A 19,058-nucleotide genomic window follows, 5' to 3' on the forward strand; every position below is an offset into this window, starting at 1 on the left:
AGATTTCCCAGCCGAGAGCACTCAGGCTAAGCGGGCCTGGGTCAGAGGCAGGTCTGGCACTCAGCCTAGCTGGCTCCAAGGGCAGACGACTCTGAAATGAGGACACTTTCTCCCATCCATCTCCCAAAGTGAAGACCACTGAAAACACATGTACCCTCAACGTGTCACATGCCACAGTCTGGCTTCAAGCAAACCCACTGGCATCATCTCTAAAGCAGAGGTCTAACTCCAAAAGGTACTCGGTTCAGTACCTGCTCATTAGTTCTTGCAAGAATTAGGAATCTTCCATAAAGGGTACAGCAAAAATCCTACCAATTCAATCAAGTGTTTCAAATTGTCCCTTTGTTTTGGTGCTTAAAGCTAATTTTAATTTTTAAATTTAGGAACTCTAGAAAGTGAGCGTTGCTATGAGAACTTTCTCTCGCCCACACTGCACATACTGTATATCCTGAAGGGCTTTAAACAGCCTCACTCGTAATCAAAAATACTACCTACTCTATGGGCAAAATGGGCAAGTCAAACGTTGCCATGAGAACCTTCTCTTCTACAGCTCCCATTTTAAATGTACAACTTGCATATATTCTTTTCCCAAATGTTTAAAAAAAAAAAACCCACAACATTTTGGGAGGAGAAGAGGAAAATGAGATCTACTAATACCACCCTGTTCCCAGAAACGCCAAGCACATGCAAAGCGTGCAATTCACTAGTGACACATGTGCTGAGCGCCTGGCTGTTCGAACTGGGGATAAGAACCACTGGCTGATGGGCGGCCCGGGAGTTCTCATCACTGCAGTACAGAGAGGCAGAGGCCCAGCCAAGTCCAGAGCTCTGTGATCCTACGGTCCCCAAGGCCGGGGCTAGGGCTCGGCACACAGCACATGCTGAAGCGATGCTGCTGAGGTCTAGAGCATGAGCAGCCTGGGACCGAGAGAGGTGACAGAGCCACACAGAAGTAAAAAGTAGGAAAATCAGGCAAGGTTCTTTCAGAGGCTGGACTCAGGAAGAGCTGAGTTCAAGTCTTGCTCAGACACTTTATTCTCCCTGTCTGCCTCAGTTTCCTCATCTGTAAAATGTGGCTAACAGCCCCTATCCCCCACATTACAAAGGAGACTTGCCCTGGGCCCCACTACTAGCTAGGCTGAAGGCAGGTCCTGATCTCCCTGTCTCGGCCTGCATCCAAACACCTTAGAAGCCAACACAGGGCTCCGAAGGCAAAGCCAAAGAAGGGTCTGTGTTCAGTGCCTTTTTAAGTGGATCTCCACTACCCTGGTTAACATCAGCCCAACAGGGAGAACAAAACCAGGGAAGTGAGATGGCCTGTTACCCTTTGGGCCAACGAGAATTGTGCCGCTCAGTCCGAGAGGGTCCAAGCCTGTGCGCAGGGGCAGGCAATGCAGCAGGCTTCCTTGACCTTGGGGGGCAGGGAGGAGCAGTCGAACCAGAGTTTGGACAAGATCCGCTCTGAGGTTCCTAAGCCGGAGTGGGACCGAAGCATCGATGGCGTTGCCATGAGAAGCTGGCAGAGACAGTGCAGCCCTGTACTTCTGAACGGCGTTTGTGAGTGGGTCCCTTTGGGCGTCAGTCGGACAAGTCCCTGGACCCCTCTTAAGAAGGTTCTCCACGGGACAAAAAGAGAAACCAGTCCCACTGAAATAAAGGTGCAATTCTCCAGCCAAGTTCACAGACACAACCCCCTCAAATTTATTCAGGGTCCAGGTTAAGAACATCTGACCTTGTCCAATTCCCTCGCTTCAGAATCCAACCCACTTAAGTGATGTGCCCGGGGCTTACTGGGTCAGTGCTAGAGGCGAGGCTGGAACCCAAGCCCATCTGTGTTCTTATGTCTACTAAAAGCCCAAGGCCATGCTCCCCTCCCCCCCAAAACAGACATCCAGAAGGCAGCAGAACATTCTTCTTCAAAAGAGCAGGCAAAGGATTATGAAAAGTAGAAAAAATTATTCAAATTGGATATTAAAATTATCTAAAACAGATCTAATTGGAGTATGAGTTAACAATGCTTTCTCCAAAGCCTGCATCAGTCAGAGAGGGTCACCTTCCTGGACCGGGCCTGCCTGACCTCCATCCAGTGGGTCTTGCTTTCTGAGGGACCACATTCACTTTCAAATCTCCCCATTGAAGTTCATGAGATGAACATTAACTTGCAAATTTCAAATTCAAAACTTCAGTCCCTAAGAAGTAGAGAAAGCACTTAGAGAAGCTTAAAAATAACCTATTATTTGTAAGAAAAAAACCAGTCCTGGCTGGCAGGTGGATGTGGGATCCCCAACCCAACACCGGTAGCAGCCTTAACTGGGTCACCAAAGACTAGCCAGGCTCCAAATAAACCGCCCCCACTCCCAGAGGCCTTCAGGTCAGAAGAAAGGGACCGAGGCAGCGATCGTTTCACTGGAGATTTCTTGGCTTCTAGGGCAGCAGCTATTCTGAAAGAAAACCGTCCAACCTCCTAGAATAGGAGAACTGAGAGAGATTTGAGAGATGGAGAGATGAGGGAACAGAAAAAGGTTAAGTGACTTGCCCCCAAATGACAGCACGAGTCAGTGACAGAGCTAGGGACAAAGGCACCCCCCCAACCACCAACCTGGCACCCTTCCCACAAATCCAAATGAACCTAAACTAATTACCTTAGGAGAGTTTTAAACACACACACACACACACACACACACAGAGTTTCTGGAAACTCTGCAATCTTTTACACCCAGCCATAAAAGTGTTGGCCCAATTGTAAATATCTCCCCAGGACTGCCGGCAGAGCCAAGCACAGGCAGCTTAAACCACCAGAAATAACCCAGAAAAGCCATCACATCACGGACGCCCCTTCATAACTCTGATGTAGAGCCAGGGAAAGCGACTGCAAAGGAGAATCAGCGGCACAGCTGACGGGGTCTTCCCCAGGAAAGCCTCCGCTCTCAGCCAAGTGTCCGGAGGACCGAGGGGAGAGGGGCCGGACCAGCCAGCCGGATCTTCCCAACGAGGGCGGGACGCAGGCGCTCCCATCACCCAGCGTGAGGAGTCTTATTAAAGGCCTACTGTGTGCCAGACTCTGTTCCACGTTGCAAACCCAAAACCCCGAGGGAGAAAGATACCCCCTGGTGGGGGGTGGAGGAAGGAGTGGGGGAGGTCTCCTTGAGGAGGAAGGCCGGGGGGAATGGGCATCAAGTCGGCTCCGGCTGAACAGAGTCCTCATCTTATTCCGTACTCGAGCGGGAGTCATGGAAGAGTCTCACCAGCCCAGAGACACGGTCCGCCGTGGGGCTGGAGACCAGTTTGGTCAGATGGGCCGGAGAGGTGGAGGCGAGAACCCAGGGCCGGGACAAGGAGCAAGAGGTGACAGGGCCCAGACCGTGGCAGGCGTAGGGGGAGGCCCAAGGGCTAAGGGGCCACTTCCCAGCTTGCCCGGGCTCCCGCTCAGACTCTGAGGGCAGGGGCTGCAGCCTGGCAGCGCTCCTCCTAAGCAGGCTCTCGCCTGCATGCCAGCCTGGATTTTGTCCTTTCTCTGCCCTCTCTTCATGGATGCCGAGTCCCAGTGCCACGGTCCTAAGTGCCTAGGGGCCACCCCAAACTCAGCATCCCTGGAGCAGAGCTGGCTTTCCCCCAGGGGGCCGGGCACTGCCCACTCCCGACTCTGCCTCATCCCACTTGCCAAGCTCTGCCCGGTCCATCTTCTCGTCCCCGGCCGAGGGCCGGCCCTCTCCGAGCAATCCTCCCCACGACTGCCAATGGGTCCTCCTGGTCTGAGCCCGTCCCCCTCCTGTTCGAAAAGCAACAGTGACTCCCACAACCTTTAGGGCTCTCGGGCCTTCACAATCCACTTCCGCACTAACATGCCAGCAGCCTGGGCTACCTCCCAGTTGGAAGCTCCCACCACCCCCGGGAACGTTCTCCCTCTGCCCTCACCTCTCTCGGCTCCTCTAAGAGCCCTTTTCTGACCCTGCCAACTGTCAGTGGAGCCCTTCCCTCTACTATGACTCTGCCCATGTTCTGTCCTTGGGGGACACATGGAACAGAAGCTTCCCCAGGTGGAGGAGGAAGAGCGGGGGAGCTGAGGAAGGGCTGGAGGCCATTCCACTTTACCCATGGGGAGCACACAGCCAGGATGCTCCTGGAAGGGAGCCGCGAACCCCCGCCTTCCTGCCCCCCGCACAGCCCCACCGCGCCGGTGGGCACACCCCAGCAGTTTCAATTCCAAACGTCAGATGCATCAAACTCCATGTGCTTCAGTCAAGGAAACCTACCCAGAGCTGCCCGTTTGTTTGCTAGTGTGACCCTCACATCCAGGACTTGCTGCCCACCACTCAATTCTGAGGCTGCTCTGAAAAAGTGCCCCCCCCAAAGAAAGCAAAGCCTCAGGTGCTTAAAGTTGCAAAAACAAGACAGCGAAACTACCTGGTTCCCTTCAGACGCCTCCCAGAGAATGCCTCAGGCCCCCATGGAAGGGATAAGCAGGTGCGCCGAGTGCTAAAGCCCCCCTGGGTGAGTAATGCTGCAGGAGACAGCCAACCCTCTGTGAAAGCAGCTCTCGCCCAGAAGCGTCCCCTAATCTGTGCGGGGCAGGGACAGGTACATCGCACCACAGAGGATGCCCGTGATGGCTCCCGGCCCCTCTTCGGTCTTCGATATAAGGGAGAGCATCGGAGAGGAAATGGCGGAGGGGCTTTAACGGGAGATGGAATCTTCATTTTCAAAAATCAAACCCCCAAGTATCTTTCCCCCCAGCCTCTGAGACAGACACAGCTGGCTGCAGTCCCAAGCCCGCCAGCTGCAGCCCTCCCCATCTCCTCTCAGATTCGCCTTCCAAAAGTCAGGGCAGAAAGTTCACCTGGGAAACAGAAGGCCCTTCCCGCTGGGCCTGGCCTAAAACCACCAAAGGCTCCCAGCCCTTTCCAGAAGCGTCCCGCGGCGACCCCTGGACGCAGGCGACCCATCACAGAACAGGATGGAAAAGGACCCCTTTCCCCTCCACCGGCTTCTGTGGGAGAAAGGCCGCAGACCCGGGCAAACGGAGGATTTCCATCTCCAGCTAAGGCCAGGCTGACCTCCGGCCCAAGCGGCGAGTCAGGGGCCAGAGTCCTCCACGGGCGGCGCTCCGAGGGTCTCTGCAGGGAAGGAGCAGAGCCTGAGGGACCCGCGCCCCGGAGCTCTGGCCTCCCAGCTCCCCAGGCACTCCCCTGCCCTCTGCCTCAGGCTCCTGGGCTGTGAAATGGGGTAATCACGACAGCGCCTCTCTGTCTCTGGGGTGAGAACGGGAAGCTGGCACACAGTGGGTGCCGCAGAAAGGCCGTGTTCTTTGGCCCCACGGCGCCCTTCCACAGTCCTGACCGGCAGCCCCGTTTCAGGGGGCAAAGCCTGGGCTCAGGGCCGGAGAAGCCGCCTCAATGGCTCCCAAGGCGAAGCCCAAAGGCCGGCTAGCCCTCGGGAACCTCCCGGAAGGGCCAGAAGAGCAGGCTCAGAGCCCCTGCCGGGGAAGCACCATCTCCCTTCCCAGGCGCTCCCGGGGCCCTTCCTCTTGGCACCAAACCTGTGGGACCTTCCGGGAGGGGCGGCCAGCCAGTGTGGCCTCCTTCCCCGCTGAGAGCCTCTGACCTGCTGCCTTAGGCAGGTCTCCCCCTCCTCCCCTCCATCACAGCCCTCCAACGGCCCCCACCGAACCTCCCCCCACCCCCAGCGAGTTCCTGCCTCCTCTCCCTGTCCTCCCCAAGAACGGTGCCCCCGGCAGGCCTGGCCCTCGCCTGGCCACTGGGTCTGAGAGGAAGCCCCCGCGCACGCAGGGAGGAGGGTCTCAGCGGGGGGCCCGGGGTCACTCAGGTTAAGGGCCTCCGCGGCTCCCCCAGGCCCCTCGGGGTCCCGGCGCGCCCCCAGGGGCGGCGCGCACCCCGACGGCGCACAGGTGGTCCCTGCCCCTCCCTAGCTCTCTCCCCGAGGGCCCCGCACACAGTAGGCACTTCGCGCATAAAGTGCTTGGCAAACGTGACCTTGACGCGCTCTGGGAGCGCGGGGGCCCACGCTGCCTCGCCGGGAGCGGGGGATGCCCCCACAGCCGCGAGAGGGGGACCCCCCGGGGCGGCCACGTGCTCGTCCGTACACACGGCCCCCTCCCCCGGGGGAGGGGCTCGGAGCAGCCCGGTCAGGAAGTGAGCGCCCCGGCCCGCCGGCTGCCGCACATGGTTCGGGGCGTCCCGACCCGCCAGAGCCGGCCCCTCCCCCCGCGGCGGGGGGCGGGGGCAGGGGGGGGCGGGGGCCGCGAGCGGAGCCGGGCGGGGCGGGGCCGGGCGGGGCGGGGCGGGGCCCGTGGTTACCTGGGCGCTCGCTCGGGGCTCGAGGCCGCGCCTCCCCCCTCCCTGTTCCCTGTCCCCCCTCCCCCCGCGTCCGTCCGTCCGTCCGTCCCCGGTCCCTCCTCCCCCGGCGGGCGCTCGCTCGCTCTCGTTCTCTCGCTCACTCACTCGCTCCCTCACTGGCTCGCTCGCGGCTCGCTCCTCGCTCGCAGGCTGGCGGGCTCGGGCCGGCCTCCCCTCCCCGGGCCGGGGCTCAGCGCGGGGCCCCCCGGCCGCAGGGGCAGGGGCTGAGGCCGCCGCGCTCCTCGGCCCCGGCGCGGCTCCGCTCGGGGCTGCTTCTCTCCATTCTCCCAAACACACAGGAAATAACAGAGGGTCACGTGACGCCGCCCCGCCAATCAGGGGCCGCCCGGGCAGCGGCGCGCGGGCGCGCGGGAGGCGGGGGGGAGCGTGAAGGGAGGGGGGGAAGATGGGAGGGGGAAAGAGAAGTGGAGAAAGGGGGAGGGGAGATGGGGAGGAGAAAGGGGAGGGGGGAGGAACAAGGAGGAGGGAGGAAGAAAAAAGGGGTGCAGGGAGATAAGGAGGGGAGGAGGACGGCAGGGGAAAGACCCCCGGGAAGGAGGAGGGCCCCCTCCTCTCAGGTCCCCCTGGGTGGTACCTGAGCAGACTAGGAGGGGAGAGGGCCAGCCTCCCTCCAGGGACCATGGGTACCAGGCCAGGAGCTGAAGCAGGGAGGGGTTCCCTCGTTCATTTAAAAGCCTCCTAAGCAGGGGAGAGGGGGGAGCCGGTGCCCTCCTCCTGCCAGGCCCGCCTTGAAGCTCAGCAGGGAAGGGGGTACCCGCCTGGGTCTAGGGCTGGGAGAGACCCCCCAGGCCCAGCCTCCTCCTTGCACAGAGGGGAAGGGGGCTTCGCCAACGCTCTGGGCGGGACCCCCCCTCCCAACTCCAGCAGCCTCCAGTAAACAGAGGCATTTCCTGAAACTTTCTTACAACAAAGGCGAGAAAATGCAGCAATCGGGGATTTTAATAAAAAGGATCCCAAGATCTTGGTCACAGCGCCACAGGCCCCACCCCCCACCTCCGCCCCCCAGCCAGGGAGCAGGGGAAAGCCCAGCCTGCCTCAGCCACCCACTTGACTTGGAGCCTGGCAAGGGAGTTTCCCTCTCGGGCCTCAGTTTCCTCCCCGGCACAATGGAGATGATTCACAGAGGGAGAAGACAAGATGGTCTCTTCCAAGCCTGTGGCAACTGATTGAGAAATAGGGACTGATAACAAATCTAGGATAACAAAGCAGATCGCAGCCGGGGAGGTTTAGGCCTGAAAAGGCCCTGGGAGAGCCTGGAATCCAACTCTTCCGGCGCAGCCCCTGGGGCAGTAACACCTGGTTTCCCTGGGCCTCAGTTTCCCTATCAGCACAATGTAAGCCGAAGGGGTCCGGCTACAGGCCCCCCTGCTCCCTTTCAGCACTCACTCCATCTAAGAGGCCCAAACCTCCCTAGACCAGAAGAAAGACGTCTCTCCTTTTTCTGGTTTTTAAAAAATGACAATTCCATGAAATGGTTGTTGAAAGGAAAATATTAAAATTCTCTCCCTCAGCAGGAGGTGGGGGGAGGGGGTTGATAGAGAAGGCAGGGACACACTCCAGATGCCTCCGGGCTTCCCGGCGAGCTAGGCCCCGGCCTGAGCCCAAGGGGATGTGGGAGAGGCGGCTTAGGCCCCACAGGGTGGGACTGAGCCTGGGGGGATGAGATCTGAGAAGGGAATTTACAGACCCACCCAGGGAGTTCCCAGGCTGGTGGGATGGCTCAGCTGGGTACGGAGTCAATCACAGGCTCCTCTGCCCTTCCCCTAGGGAGCTGGGGCACTAGCTCTGGGAGGGAATTTCGATTGCAGATTCCCAAGCATCCAAGACAGCCCCAGGAAAAGAGAGCCTCCACAAGGAAGACTGGGCCCAACCCGGAGCTTCCTCTCCCTGGGCCTCCGTTTCCCCATCTGTCAAGTGGAGACTATCTTACCTCAGTGAGAAACTGCAAAACAGAAGCTTAGGAAGAGATCTGCCCCCAGCCCTGGAAGCGAGCAAGTTTTAAGGCTCCAGGATTGGAACCTGGTCGCCTGATTCCAGGCCCAACATTTGCAGTTCGACTCAATGATTCATTGTGTAGGGAAGAAAATGGGGGTGGGGGTGACAGCTGTAATGTATATTAGTATTTGATGATTCTATGCACAGAAGAAAGAGTTTGCTCTCTGGGTCTCTTAGAAAGCCCAACAAAGCACAACCAACCAGTGCCCAGTACAAGGCCCTGAACGGGCTATCTCAGGCATGCCATGGAGAATGCTCCTTTGGGCCCTCCAGCCATGCAAACTAACCAGTGCCCAGTACAAGGCCCTGAACGGGCTATCTCAGGCACACCACAGAGAATGCTCCTTTGGGCCCTCCTGCTGTACAAACTAACCAGTGCCCAGTACAAGGCCCTGAACGGGCTATCTCAGGCATGCCATGGAGAATGTTCCTTTGGGCCCTCCTGCTGTACAAACTAACCAGTGCCCAGTACAAGGCCCTGAACGGGCTATCTCAGGCACACCACAGAGAATGCTCCTTTGGGCCCTCCAGCTATGCAAACTAACCAGTGCCCAGTACAAGGCCCTGAACGGGCTATCTCAGGCACACCACAGAGAATGCTCCTTTGGGCCCTCCTGCTGTACAAACTAACCAGTGCCCAGTACAAGGCCCTGAACGGGCTATCTCAGGCATGCCATGGAGAATGCTCCTTTGGGCCCTCCTGCTGTACAAACTAACCAGTGCCCAGTACAAGGCCCTGAACGGTCTATCTCAGGCATGCCATGGAGAATGCTCCTTTGGGCCCTCCTGCTGTACAAACTAACCAGTGCCCAGTTCAAGGCCCTGAACGGGCTATCTCAGGCACACCACAGAGAATGCTCCTTTGGGCCCTCCAGCTATGCAAACTAACCAGTGCCCAGTACAAGGCCCTGAACAGTCTATCTCAGGCATGCCATGGAGAATGCTCCTTTGGGCCCTCCAGCCATGCAAACTAACCAGTGCCCAGTACAAGACCCTGAACAGGCTATCTCAGGCACACCACAGAGAATGCTCCTTTGGGCCCTCCAGCCATGCAAACTAACCAGTGCCCAGTACAAGGCCCTGAACGGTCTATCTCAGGCATGCCATGGAGAATGCTCCTTTGGGCCCTCCTGCTGTACAAACTAACCAGTGCCCAGTTCAAGGCCCTGAACGGGCTATCTCAGGCACACCACAGAGAATGCTCCTTTGGGCCCTCCTGCTGTACAAACTAATCAGTGCCCAGTACAAGGCCCTGAATGGGCTATCTCAGGCACTCCACGGAGAATGCTCCTTTGGGTCCTCCTGCCGTGCAAACTAACCAGTGCCCAGTTCAAGGTCCTGAATGGGCCATCTCAGGCACTCCACAGAGAATAATCCTTTGGGCCCTCCTGCCTCAGCTCTCTAGCCTGAGGTTCTCCTCTGTCCATGTCCCCAAGCTGCCCAGCACAGTGCTGGGCACATGGAAACACCCAAGGGTTTCCTCCGCCCCTTTCTATCTTTCTATCTCCAGGCACCCGCCACGGGGCTGCTGAGAACAATCCAGATGTGCCTCCCCATGCCGGGCGCCTCGCAGGGCCTGACTGGGGCATGAGGGAGGGGGGAAGAGACCTAGCCTTTCCTTTCCCTTGAAATCTCAGGGATAACAACGGCAGCATGCTGACGTCCTCTACCTGTCCGGAAGGAGCCCGTGAGAGGCATTCCTCAAACACTCAGTGGGCCGTGAGGGCAGCAGCCAGGGCTGCGACGGTGCACAGAGAAGGGGCTCTGGAGTTAAGAACCCAATCTCAGACACTTTCTCCTTGCGTCACCCTCAGCCAGTCTTCTTCCTGTCTGCCTCAGTTTCCCCATCTGCAAAATGAGCCAGAGTCTTTTATAGATGAGGCGAGTGACTTGGCTAGGGTCTCATGGTGAGTAAATGGAGAAGGGGAATGCCTCCCGTGAAACAATGGCCGGCACTCACTCAGACTTCAGAAGACTGTGCTGGTCATTGGGGTGGGGCGAGGGACAAAGGTGGAAACCCAAGCCCAAGGCTCTGAGCAGAACTCCAATTCAAAAGTAGGTCCTTGGGCAGCCATAATGAATAATATACTGTAAGGTTCCCAAAGCACTTTATTTTATCTCCCGAGATCCTCACCATGACCTTGGGAGGCCGGCACTCTTACTATATTCAATTTACAGATGGGGAAACTGAGGCAAAAGGCTGTGTCTTGTCCAGGGTCATCCAGCTAGCACATGTCAGAGCCAGGCTTGAATCGAGGGCCAGGATTCTACCCCCACCCCAAACACAAGCCGCTCTACACGCGCGTTCTGTGACAATAAGGTCTGCTAAACTGCCTCAGAGCAGGGCTGGCCTCCCTTTCTGGACACAGAGCGCTTCGTGAAAGAAGGGGAGAGTGAAAGCGCACATGCATGGCTTTGGGGACTGAAGGGGCAGGCAGGAGGCTCATCCCCGTTGTACAGAGGAGAGGCAGAGTGACCGGCCGCCCAGCCGGGCTGTGCCCAAAAACCAGGCCCGGGGTTTGCCAGGACGGCCAGGCCAGTGGGAGTCAGTGAGGCTCAAGGGGTGCCAGAGGAGGGCCAGGTGAGGAAGGTGAGCCCAGCCTGCCTCAGCCAGGGAGTCCTCTCAGCTGCCTCCAGGTCAGGAAGGGACACCCCAGGCGGGAGGGATCGGGCTCGTGCCGCAGGGCCTCAGAGGGCAGAACCCGCGAGGCCGGGAGCGGTCCCAGGAGGGACCGGGAGGGCCTCCAGACAGGGACTCTGGGAGGGGCCCGCCAGCCTTGGGGTAAAACGGGGGGCCGGGAACGCTCCCTGCACAGTCTGATTCCAAGGGCCTCGGCCCGCTTCCGGGAGCCCGGGCAAACTGGGGATTAGGGATGGAGATTTTTGTTACCATCAGGTCACCGCCTGTACTTCCAACTGTCAGCGCTGATGGATGGCCTGCCCTGGCCCTGCCGGGGAGATGTGCTGTGGGCGAGGTGGGCCATTGTCTCAGCAGCACGCCGGGCTCGGTGTCTCCCTCTCCCCTCCGTGCTCTGTCTCTCTCTCTCACTCTCCCTCTCTGTCTCTCGCTCCCTGATTCTCCTCTCTGATCCTTCCTTCCTCCCTCCCTCCACTTCCTCCCTCCCTCCCTCCCTTCCTTCTTTTTCTTTCTCTTTCTTCTTCCTTTCTTCCTCTTCTTTTTCTTTCTTTCCTTCTTTATCTCTTTCTCTTTCTTTCACTTTCTCTCTTTCCTTCTTTCCTTTTTCTTTCTTTCTTTCTTTTCTTCCTTCCTTCTTTCTTTTCTTCCTTCCTTCTTTCTTTTCCTTTCTTTCTTTCTTTCTTTCTTTCTTTCTTTCTTTCTTTCTTTCTTTCTTTCTTTCTTTCTTTCTTTCTTTTCTGTCTCTCTATCTCAATCTCTCTTAGTCTGTCTCTTCTCTCTATCTTTGTCTCTCTCTGTTTCTCTTTCTGTACCTGTCTCCTCCTCTCTTTTCTGCCTCATTTCTCTGTCTCTCTCCATCTCTCTGTCTCCCTCTTCTCACTGTCTGTCTCTCTGCGTCTCCCCCTTCTCTCTTCTATTTCATTCTCTGTCTCTCTCCCCTCTGTCTCATTGTCTCCCTTTTCTTCTCTCTGTCTCACTGTCTCTGTCTGGCTCTTCTTTTTCCTCTCTCTCTGTCTCTGATCTCTCCCTCTCACTGCCCCCATTCCATCCTCACCTTTCTCCTTCAGGGGAGCATGCAGGCCGAAAGAAAGCTATCCATTGCCCAATCTGCCTTCTGCTCCAGGGGCGTCCCTATCCCCTCCCCACCAACAATGCCCCAGAACGAGGGGTTCTCACTATTTTGTGTCACAGACACCTCCGCACCCCAGCCACTGGGTAAAAGCCCTTCTCCAAATTGGGGGTTTTAAATGAAAACTTTAAAGTCCTAAGGATTTCTGAGGCGATAAAGTGCGGCCCCTACAATGTTGGGGGCCTCAGGGACCACAGGCTAAAAGTGAGCCCGCTAGGCCAGCCAGCTGCGGCCCTGAACACCAGAGGCGCGGGTGCCAGGGGGCAGGGGTAAATCACAGCATGGCAAAGCAGAGTGGGAAGAAGCCCACCGAGCCCACACAGAGGCACAGGAATCTCTGGGCCTCTGTTTCCTGCTCTGTTAGTCGGGGACACCTGAGCATCTTGGCACACAAAGCAAATGGGATGCCCGACTCCTCATTCCTGCCTCGGCCCTCATGTGCACCAGGAAAGGGGGACGGTGGTGGGGAACGAGCAGACTGAGCCCCCCACGGCCACCTCTCCCTCTCTCTGTGCTCTAACCACTCCTGGGGGGAGGAGAGCCATGACCTCGCAAGATGGAGCTGGGAGAACCCAGAATTCCTGCTGTGCCCTGGCTGGGAGGGCGAGGACCCCAGAGAGGTGATCAGGAGCCTGATGGGGAGGGAGGTTGGGCCTGGCCCCCAGCTACCTCATCCCAAGGCCTAGGCCAAAGGGGGATTCCAGGGACAGGGGACATGTCTGCCTTAAGGGAGGCTTGGGCAACATGAAGGCTGGGAGGGGGCTTAGAATGGGGGATGTCAGGACTGGGAGGGGGCTTAGAATGGGGGATGTCAGGGCTGGGAGGGAGCTTAGAATAGGGGGTGTCAGGGCTGGAAGGGAGCTTAGAATAGGGGATGTCAGGGCTGGAAGGGGGCTTAGAATAGGGGATGTCAGGGCTGGAAGGGGGCTTAGAATAGGGGATGTCAGGGCTGGAAGGGGGCTTAGAATAGGGGATGTCAGGGCTGGAAGGGGGCTTAGAATAGGGGATGTCAGGGCTGGAAGGGAGCTTAGAACAAGGGAATGTCAGGGCTGGAAGGGAGCTTAGAACGGGGGATATCAGGGCTGGAGGGAGTTTAGAATATGGAATATTAGAGCTGGGAGGGGGCTTAGAACAGGCCTGGGGAGAGTCAGGACACAGAAGCCGTAACAGTAACAGCAATGATACAGTAAGTCCAAGCTGGAGTCCCACCTCAGGGCGTGTGTTCTGTGCTTTCTGATTAAGCCCTTTCCAGGTACAAGGCCCTGGGGAGGCAGCTGTGCTAGGACCTGCTCTGTGTGACAGAAGCGCAGGGGGAGGTCACGCAGCTTTGCCAGGACATGAGCGCCTGGGGCAGGGTTCTAAGCTCAGATCCCAGGATGAGGGAGCCGGGAGGGGCTGTCCCTGAAAGCGAACGTGCTGCCCCGTATGGCACGGCCGGGCCTGGCGCCCCTCCCCGTCCTTCCCTGGCTCCGGGGCTCGGCTGTATTTCCGCAGCACTGACCGCCACGGCCGTTCCCCACACAGTCGGGAGGGCAGGCGCTTTACGGGCTGGCACCGAGCACTAGGAGTCCAGGCGTCCCTCTCTGCCTCAGTTTCCCCTTTGTGCAGCACAGGGCAAGGCCGCGGAGTGCCAGAGGCCCCCGCAGCTTCTCTGGGAGCATCCTCACTCACAGATGGGCAAAGCCAGGCCCAGGGAGGGGCGGCCGTCTCTGGCCAGGCTCACTTCTGAAACAGGGCAGGTGCCATCCCGGGAGGAGACGACAGCCTCTGGGGCTCCCTGAATAGGTGCAGCTTGGGGGACGGGTTACACCAGGGATTCTGGGCTGTCCCAGCTGGGCTATCCCCACGCACAGCGGGGCTCCGGGCTCCGGCTCACCCAATTCCGTTTTACAAGGAGGGGCCGACTTTGGAACAATGCATAGTGTTATTGTCTAGAGGGGGACAGGATCTCCGTGCGCTTTACAGATGGAGAAACCGAGGCACTCTGGATCCCCCCGAGGCCGTCCCCCCCCCACAGAACCGGCAGGAAGGCGGCCATGGCCCGGCACGGGCCGGCGGAGTGGGCCCCTGCACTGCCCCTTCCTGCTTCCTCCCCGGGGCCGGTCCCCTTTTCTGCAGTCACAGAATCTGAGAGGAGGCTGAGATGTAGTCCGCCCTGGGCACAAACCACTCTGGTTACTGGGGCCACGGCCTGGCCCAGAAAGGAGACCACGTCAGGCCGAGGAGGGCGGATCCGGGGGAGCAGGAGAGCCGGGCACGGCGGCACCACCCTCGCCCTGCAGACCAGCCCCCCCGGCCCAGGCCCCGAGAGGCTGGGGGGGGGCTCTCGGAGGGGGACACTCCCTCCCCCCTGCTCCATGGGCATCTGGGCCGCCGCCCACTGGTCCTGCTGCTGTCCTCTGACCCCAGCAGAGCCCGGCTAAGCCCCTCCCCAGGAAAGCCTTCCTTTCCAGGGCCCGGAGACCACGTCCGCACCCCTGCATCCCCGCTTCCCTGTCCCGGTTCTGCACCCCTAAAGCGCCGTGGGCTTGTCCTAGCTGTGGAAACCAGCCCCCTCCGTGGTCCTGAAAGCCCAGCCTGTAACGGGCAGCCGGAAATCACCGGCTTCTCAGCTGCTCCGTTAGGAGCTGTGCGGGGACTGGTCACGAGCAAGCATTAACCGCCAGCTGTGTACACCAGGAAGTCTGTCTGCCAAGGTGCAGGCCCAAGAGAAAGGGGCTTCGCTGGGGCCGAGGCAGAGGGAAGCTCCGCGGTGGGGGGAGGGCTACTGGTCAGACTGGAGACCCGGGGGCTCATTCTGAGGCGCGCCAGCTCTGCGCCCTCAGTCTCCCCGGGGGACATAGTGGGGGTTCGGTGCCGTCCTGGGATCCTCTGCAGTCTCCCAGATCCCTGCGGGCCACATGAAGACGCTCCCCCTCCCTCTGACCCCTCGGGGCTTGGAGGACTCGGTCCCAGGCAACATAAATGTGGGCTCTTAAGGAAAACCCCAGAGGACCCGAGTTCGAATCGTACAGCCCGTGGTTTTCCCTCGTGAAAAAGGAAGCGGACTCGATGACCTTGAGGGTGGCTTTGGGGCTTAATCCTATTATCCCTGAAGTGAGCTCCGCCCCCGCAGGTCTCCAGGGTGGCTTTTGTGGTGGGGCCCACCCCCCTGGAATTCCCCACTGGGTCCCTGGGCCTCCGCTTCCCCCTGGGACAGGAGGGGTCACCAAGGCCCCTGCAGGAGCCCCCGGGGCAGCCGGAGCCGCCCTCCGGGAAGGTGACCCACAGGAGGGAGTGCAGAAAGGAGCATCGGGATGAGTAAGGCGCGGGCTCCCTGAGCCTGGAGCCTCTCCATGAGAGGTCGGCCAGATGGGGATTCCGGGGCGAGGGAAAGCCAGAGGATGTAAACATTGGGAGGGGAGGCGCTTTCTGGGGGCGGGGAAGGGACCCACGGGGGGGGGGGGGGAGCCTCGGGGGCCACGAGTTTAAGGGGCCGGGGCTTGTCTTCCCCGGCAACTTTGGCTGCATCCCAGGGCCCGAGATGAGCCGGGGCTGGGGAGGGGGGCATCCGTCTTTGTTAGCACCCAGCATCCACCATGACAGCATCCCGGGGCCAGACTTATGAGGGCCGTCCGGGGTGGGGGGGCTCAGGGCCGCGGGAAGGGTGGCCCGGCCGAGGGGGCGAGCGGCTGGGGACCCCCAGGGCTGGACCCGCGAGGGGCTCAACGGACCGACCCTGGAATAAGAACGGCCGCCGAGGGGCAGGCTGGGGCTGGCCGCCCCCCCAGAGCTCCCTCGGTCCCGAGTGGGTTCGGGGCGAGCGGCCTGGGTAGGGGGGCGGGCCGGGAGGAGAGGGGAGATGGGCAGGTCGGGGCTGAGGGCTCCTGGCGGAGCTGCAGTGTGAGGAGGGAGGAGGATCCACACGCCCGCCCGCCCGCCCGCCTGTCTCCGGCATTTCACTGTAAAAATAAATGCTCGACCCCAAAGCAAACACGAGGGAGGGGTCCCCGAGACCCCCGGCCGCCTCCCCGGGGGCCGGCCGGGGGCGCTTTGCCCGGGTCTCCGCTCGTTCCGAGCCCGGGCTCCCCCTCCCCAGCCCCGACCGAGCGCAAACAGACAACACAATGTCATCCATCCTTCCTCGTCATCCTCTGCCTCGCTCCCTCCTCCCACCTCCAGACGCACACCGCCTAATGCAAGATGAAGCCTCCTTCCCCAGGCTGAATGAGCACAGCCCTGTCTGCGCCTTAATTGTTGGCGGCTTTCCCTCCCTCGCCGCGTCCGGATCCCGGGCGGAAAACTCGCAGCCTCCCCCGCCGGCCCCTCTTTGTCCCCAACCCCGCCGCTAACCCCGGGAAGACGCGGAGAGAAGGGGCCGCCGGGGAGCAAGGGGCGGACGCCCCTTCTCCTCCCTGCGAACACTTAACGATTCGGCGTCCGCCCGGAACCTCGCCGTATTGTACCGATTCCCGCGGGCGAGGCTGGCCCACGCCGCCGGGGAGCCGACCCCGGGCCCTGCCCCCGGACCCCCGCGCTCGGACGGGACGGCGGCGCTCGGAGCCCGGCCCGGCTCCTCTCCGGGCGCCGCCGTGAACCTGAGCCCGCCCCTGCCCGTGCCCCCGCCTGCGCCCGCCTCCCGGCGCTGCCTCCCCTTATGTCAGCGAGCGAGGCAGCAGCTGGGGCCTTTGAAAGGGGCCGGGAAAGCCGGGGACGGAGGCGAGGGGAGCGCGGAGCCGCCGGTGCCAGCTGCGTCCCTGCCCCCTGCCCCCACCCCGCCCCGGGCGCTGCCGCCGGCCCGGCCCGGGGCCATCTGTGCCCCCGCCCGCAGCTACCGCCGGGTCGCTCCTTTACACCAGAGAAAACTTTGAGCAGAGGCAGCATCCATAAAAGAAGCCCGGTTACCTTGGCGGCAGCATCCTGCCCGGCCCCTTTGGCCCCGGCCGTGGGGGAGGGGCTCCGCGCTCAGCCTCCTCGCGGCCCCTCCGGACCCAGGCTGCGGGAGAAGGCGCAGGGCCCCGGCCGTGACATCACACCTGGCCCGGGGAGGCCCGGCGGGCGGCGGGGGCTCGGCTCCCGGGCCCCGACTGCCGGCGAGCACACGGCGGGAAGAACATGGGGAATGGCAGGCTTAGGAGGCTGCCGGGGAGGAAGGAACGCGTGCGTGTGCGCGCGTGTGGACGTGTGTGAGCCCCGAGTGAACATGCTAAGGGGGGGGAGAACAAGTGGTTGGCGTCTCTGCCTGCGCAGCCTGCGGGGAGCCCCGGGCCTGAGGGCGGCCAGCCCGTGCCCCGTCCTGGGGCCTGGCCCAGCGGGGGAGGGCCGGGGAGGGGCGGGAAGGGGGAGGCCTGAAACAGCTGGGGGAGGGCCGGGGAGGGGAGGGGGGGAGACCTGAAACAGCTGGGGGGGGGTAGGGGGAGGCCCGAAACAGCTGGGGGGGGCAGGGAGAGGACTGGAACAGCCGGGGGTGTGGTGTGGGGGGAGACCTGAAACATGGGGGGGGGGGGGAAACAGCTCCACAGCCCAGGCCAGGGTGTTTAGCCCCCACCATAAAGGGCCATGAGGAGGCAGCTTCTCAGGCTGGGCTGGGGTGTCCAGCTTCTACCTGAAAGGGCCAGAAGGGAGGCAGCTCTGCAGGCTGGGCCAGTCCCACCAGAAAGGGCAGGGGGGACAGCTCTGCAGCTGGGCTGGGGCATCTGACCCCAGTGGCCATGGGAACTTGGGCCCAGGACCAAACTCCCGCTGAACAAACCTCATGCCCACATCTCCCTTGTGCCTCAGTTTTCTTCTCTGGAAAGAGGCCCGAGGGGCCAGCAGGGCAAGTTGGGACTCGTGGGACCGCCACAGCCCAGGTCCTTTCCAGTAAACCCACCTTTAACAAGGAAAGAAACTGAGACCTGGGGCAAGGGGCCAATCCAGGCCCACGTGCCCACCGAGGAAGGCACAGAGCCGGGACTCAGTCCGGAGCTCTGCCCCATGGGCCTTGCTCTGCCCATGGCAGGAGGGCAGGAGGTGTGGAAAACACCCAGGACCTGAGTTCTGAGCAAGTCACCGAACTGCTGCCTGCCCCAGCTCCTCCCCCTGTAAAATGGGAACAACCCTCCAGAGTCGGCCCTGGCTACTGACCAGCACCCACGGGGCCCGGCCTCGCCCCGGGGACACAGGGACCGCAGAGAGAGCGCAGCCCGCCAGCCTGCAGCTGTCCCACAAACGGCAGCCCTGAGCAGCCACTCGGGGGCCTCCGCTCTGGGCCGGGGACCGCCTAAGTCCCTGTGTCCAAGCCGCCGACTTGTGTGCCGCAGGCAGGGCAGCCAGGTGGGCTCGGGGTGCGAGACAGCCGAGGGGACCCCAGTTCCAGGCCCTCCGCAGGCCCCTCCGGGACCGCAGCCAGCCCCCTTCCTCCTTCCCAGCAGGAGCAAAACATCCACCAGCTAGGCACCACTGCCCCCAAGGAGATTCAAATCTAACACAGACATGAGACAGTCATCAAGTCACAGGATCAGAGGTGGGAGCCTAGAACAGGGGATGTCAGAGCTGGGAGGGAGCTTAGAACAGGGGAGGTCAGGGCTGGGAGGGGGCTTAGAACAGGGGATGTCAGGGCCGGGAGGGAGCTTAGAACAGGGGGTGTCAGAGCCGGGAGGGAGCTTAGAACAGGGGATGTCAAGGCTGGGAAGGGCCCGAAAACAGACTACTGGAGCTGGACAGGGCTCTCCAGTTCTCCCCCAGCCCCTCACACAGAGGTACAGCTGGCTTAAAGATAAGATGGGGTGTCACATCCAGGAGAGAAGTAATAATACCTCGTGCTGGGTGAGCACTTTAAGGCTGACAAAGCACTTTCCTCCCAAGCATGATATGAGGTCAAATGTATAAAGATTATTGGCCCCATCTTGCCCATTAGAAAATGAAGGCCGTGAGATGGAGCGCTCGCGGAGCTGAGCCAAGT

The 19,058-nt window shown here is 60.6% G+C and overlaps 2 protein-coding genes across 5 annotated transcripts in view; one reads left to right on the forward strand and one right to left on the reverse strand.

The window, feature by feature from the left end:
- The window catches only part of SMDT1 (single-pass membrane protein with aspartate rich tail 1), a 339,744-nt gene that overhangs the window by 124,076 nt on the left and 196,610 nt on the right, over positions 1–19,058 (forward strand). The window lies entirely within an intron of this gene.
- TCF20 (transcription factor 20) overlaps positions 1–19,058 on the reverse strand; it is a 168,825-nt gene that overhangs the window by 77,080 nt on the left and 72,687 nt on the right. Inside the window, exon 1 of one of the 2 annotated variants that reach the window (XM_051962247.1) lies at positions 6,459–6,569. The exons of the other annotated variant lie outside the window; for it this stretch is intronic. The gene's annotated coding sequence lies outside the window, so the exon portion shown is untranslated. Of the gene's footprint in view, positions 1–6,458; positions 6,570–19,058 lie in introns of those variants that run through there. 2 annotated transcript variants of the gene reach the window in all.

This window comes from Antechinus flavipes, chromosome 5 (genome assembly GCF_016432865.1).
Source record: "Antechinus flavipes isolate AdamAnt ecotype Samford, QLD, Australia chromosome 5, AdamAnt_v2, whole genome shotgun sequence".
Classification (NCBI taxonomy): domain Eukaryota; kingdom Metazoa; phylum Chordata; class Mammalia; order Dasyuromorphia; family Dasyuridae; genus Antechinus; species Antechinus flavipes.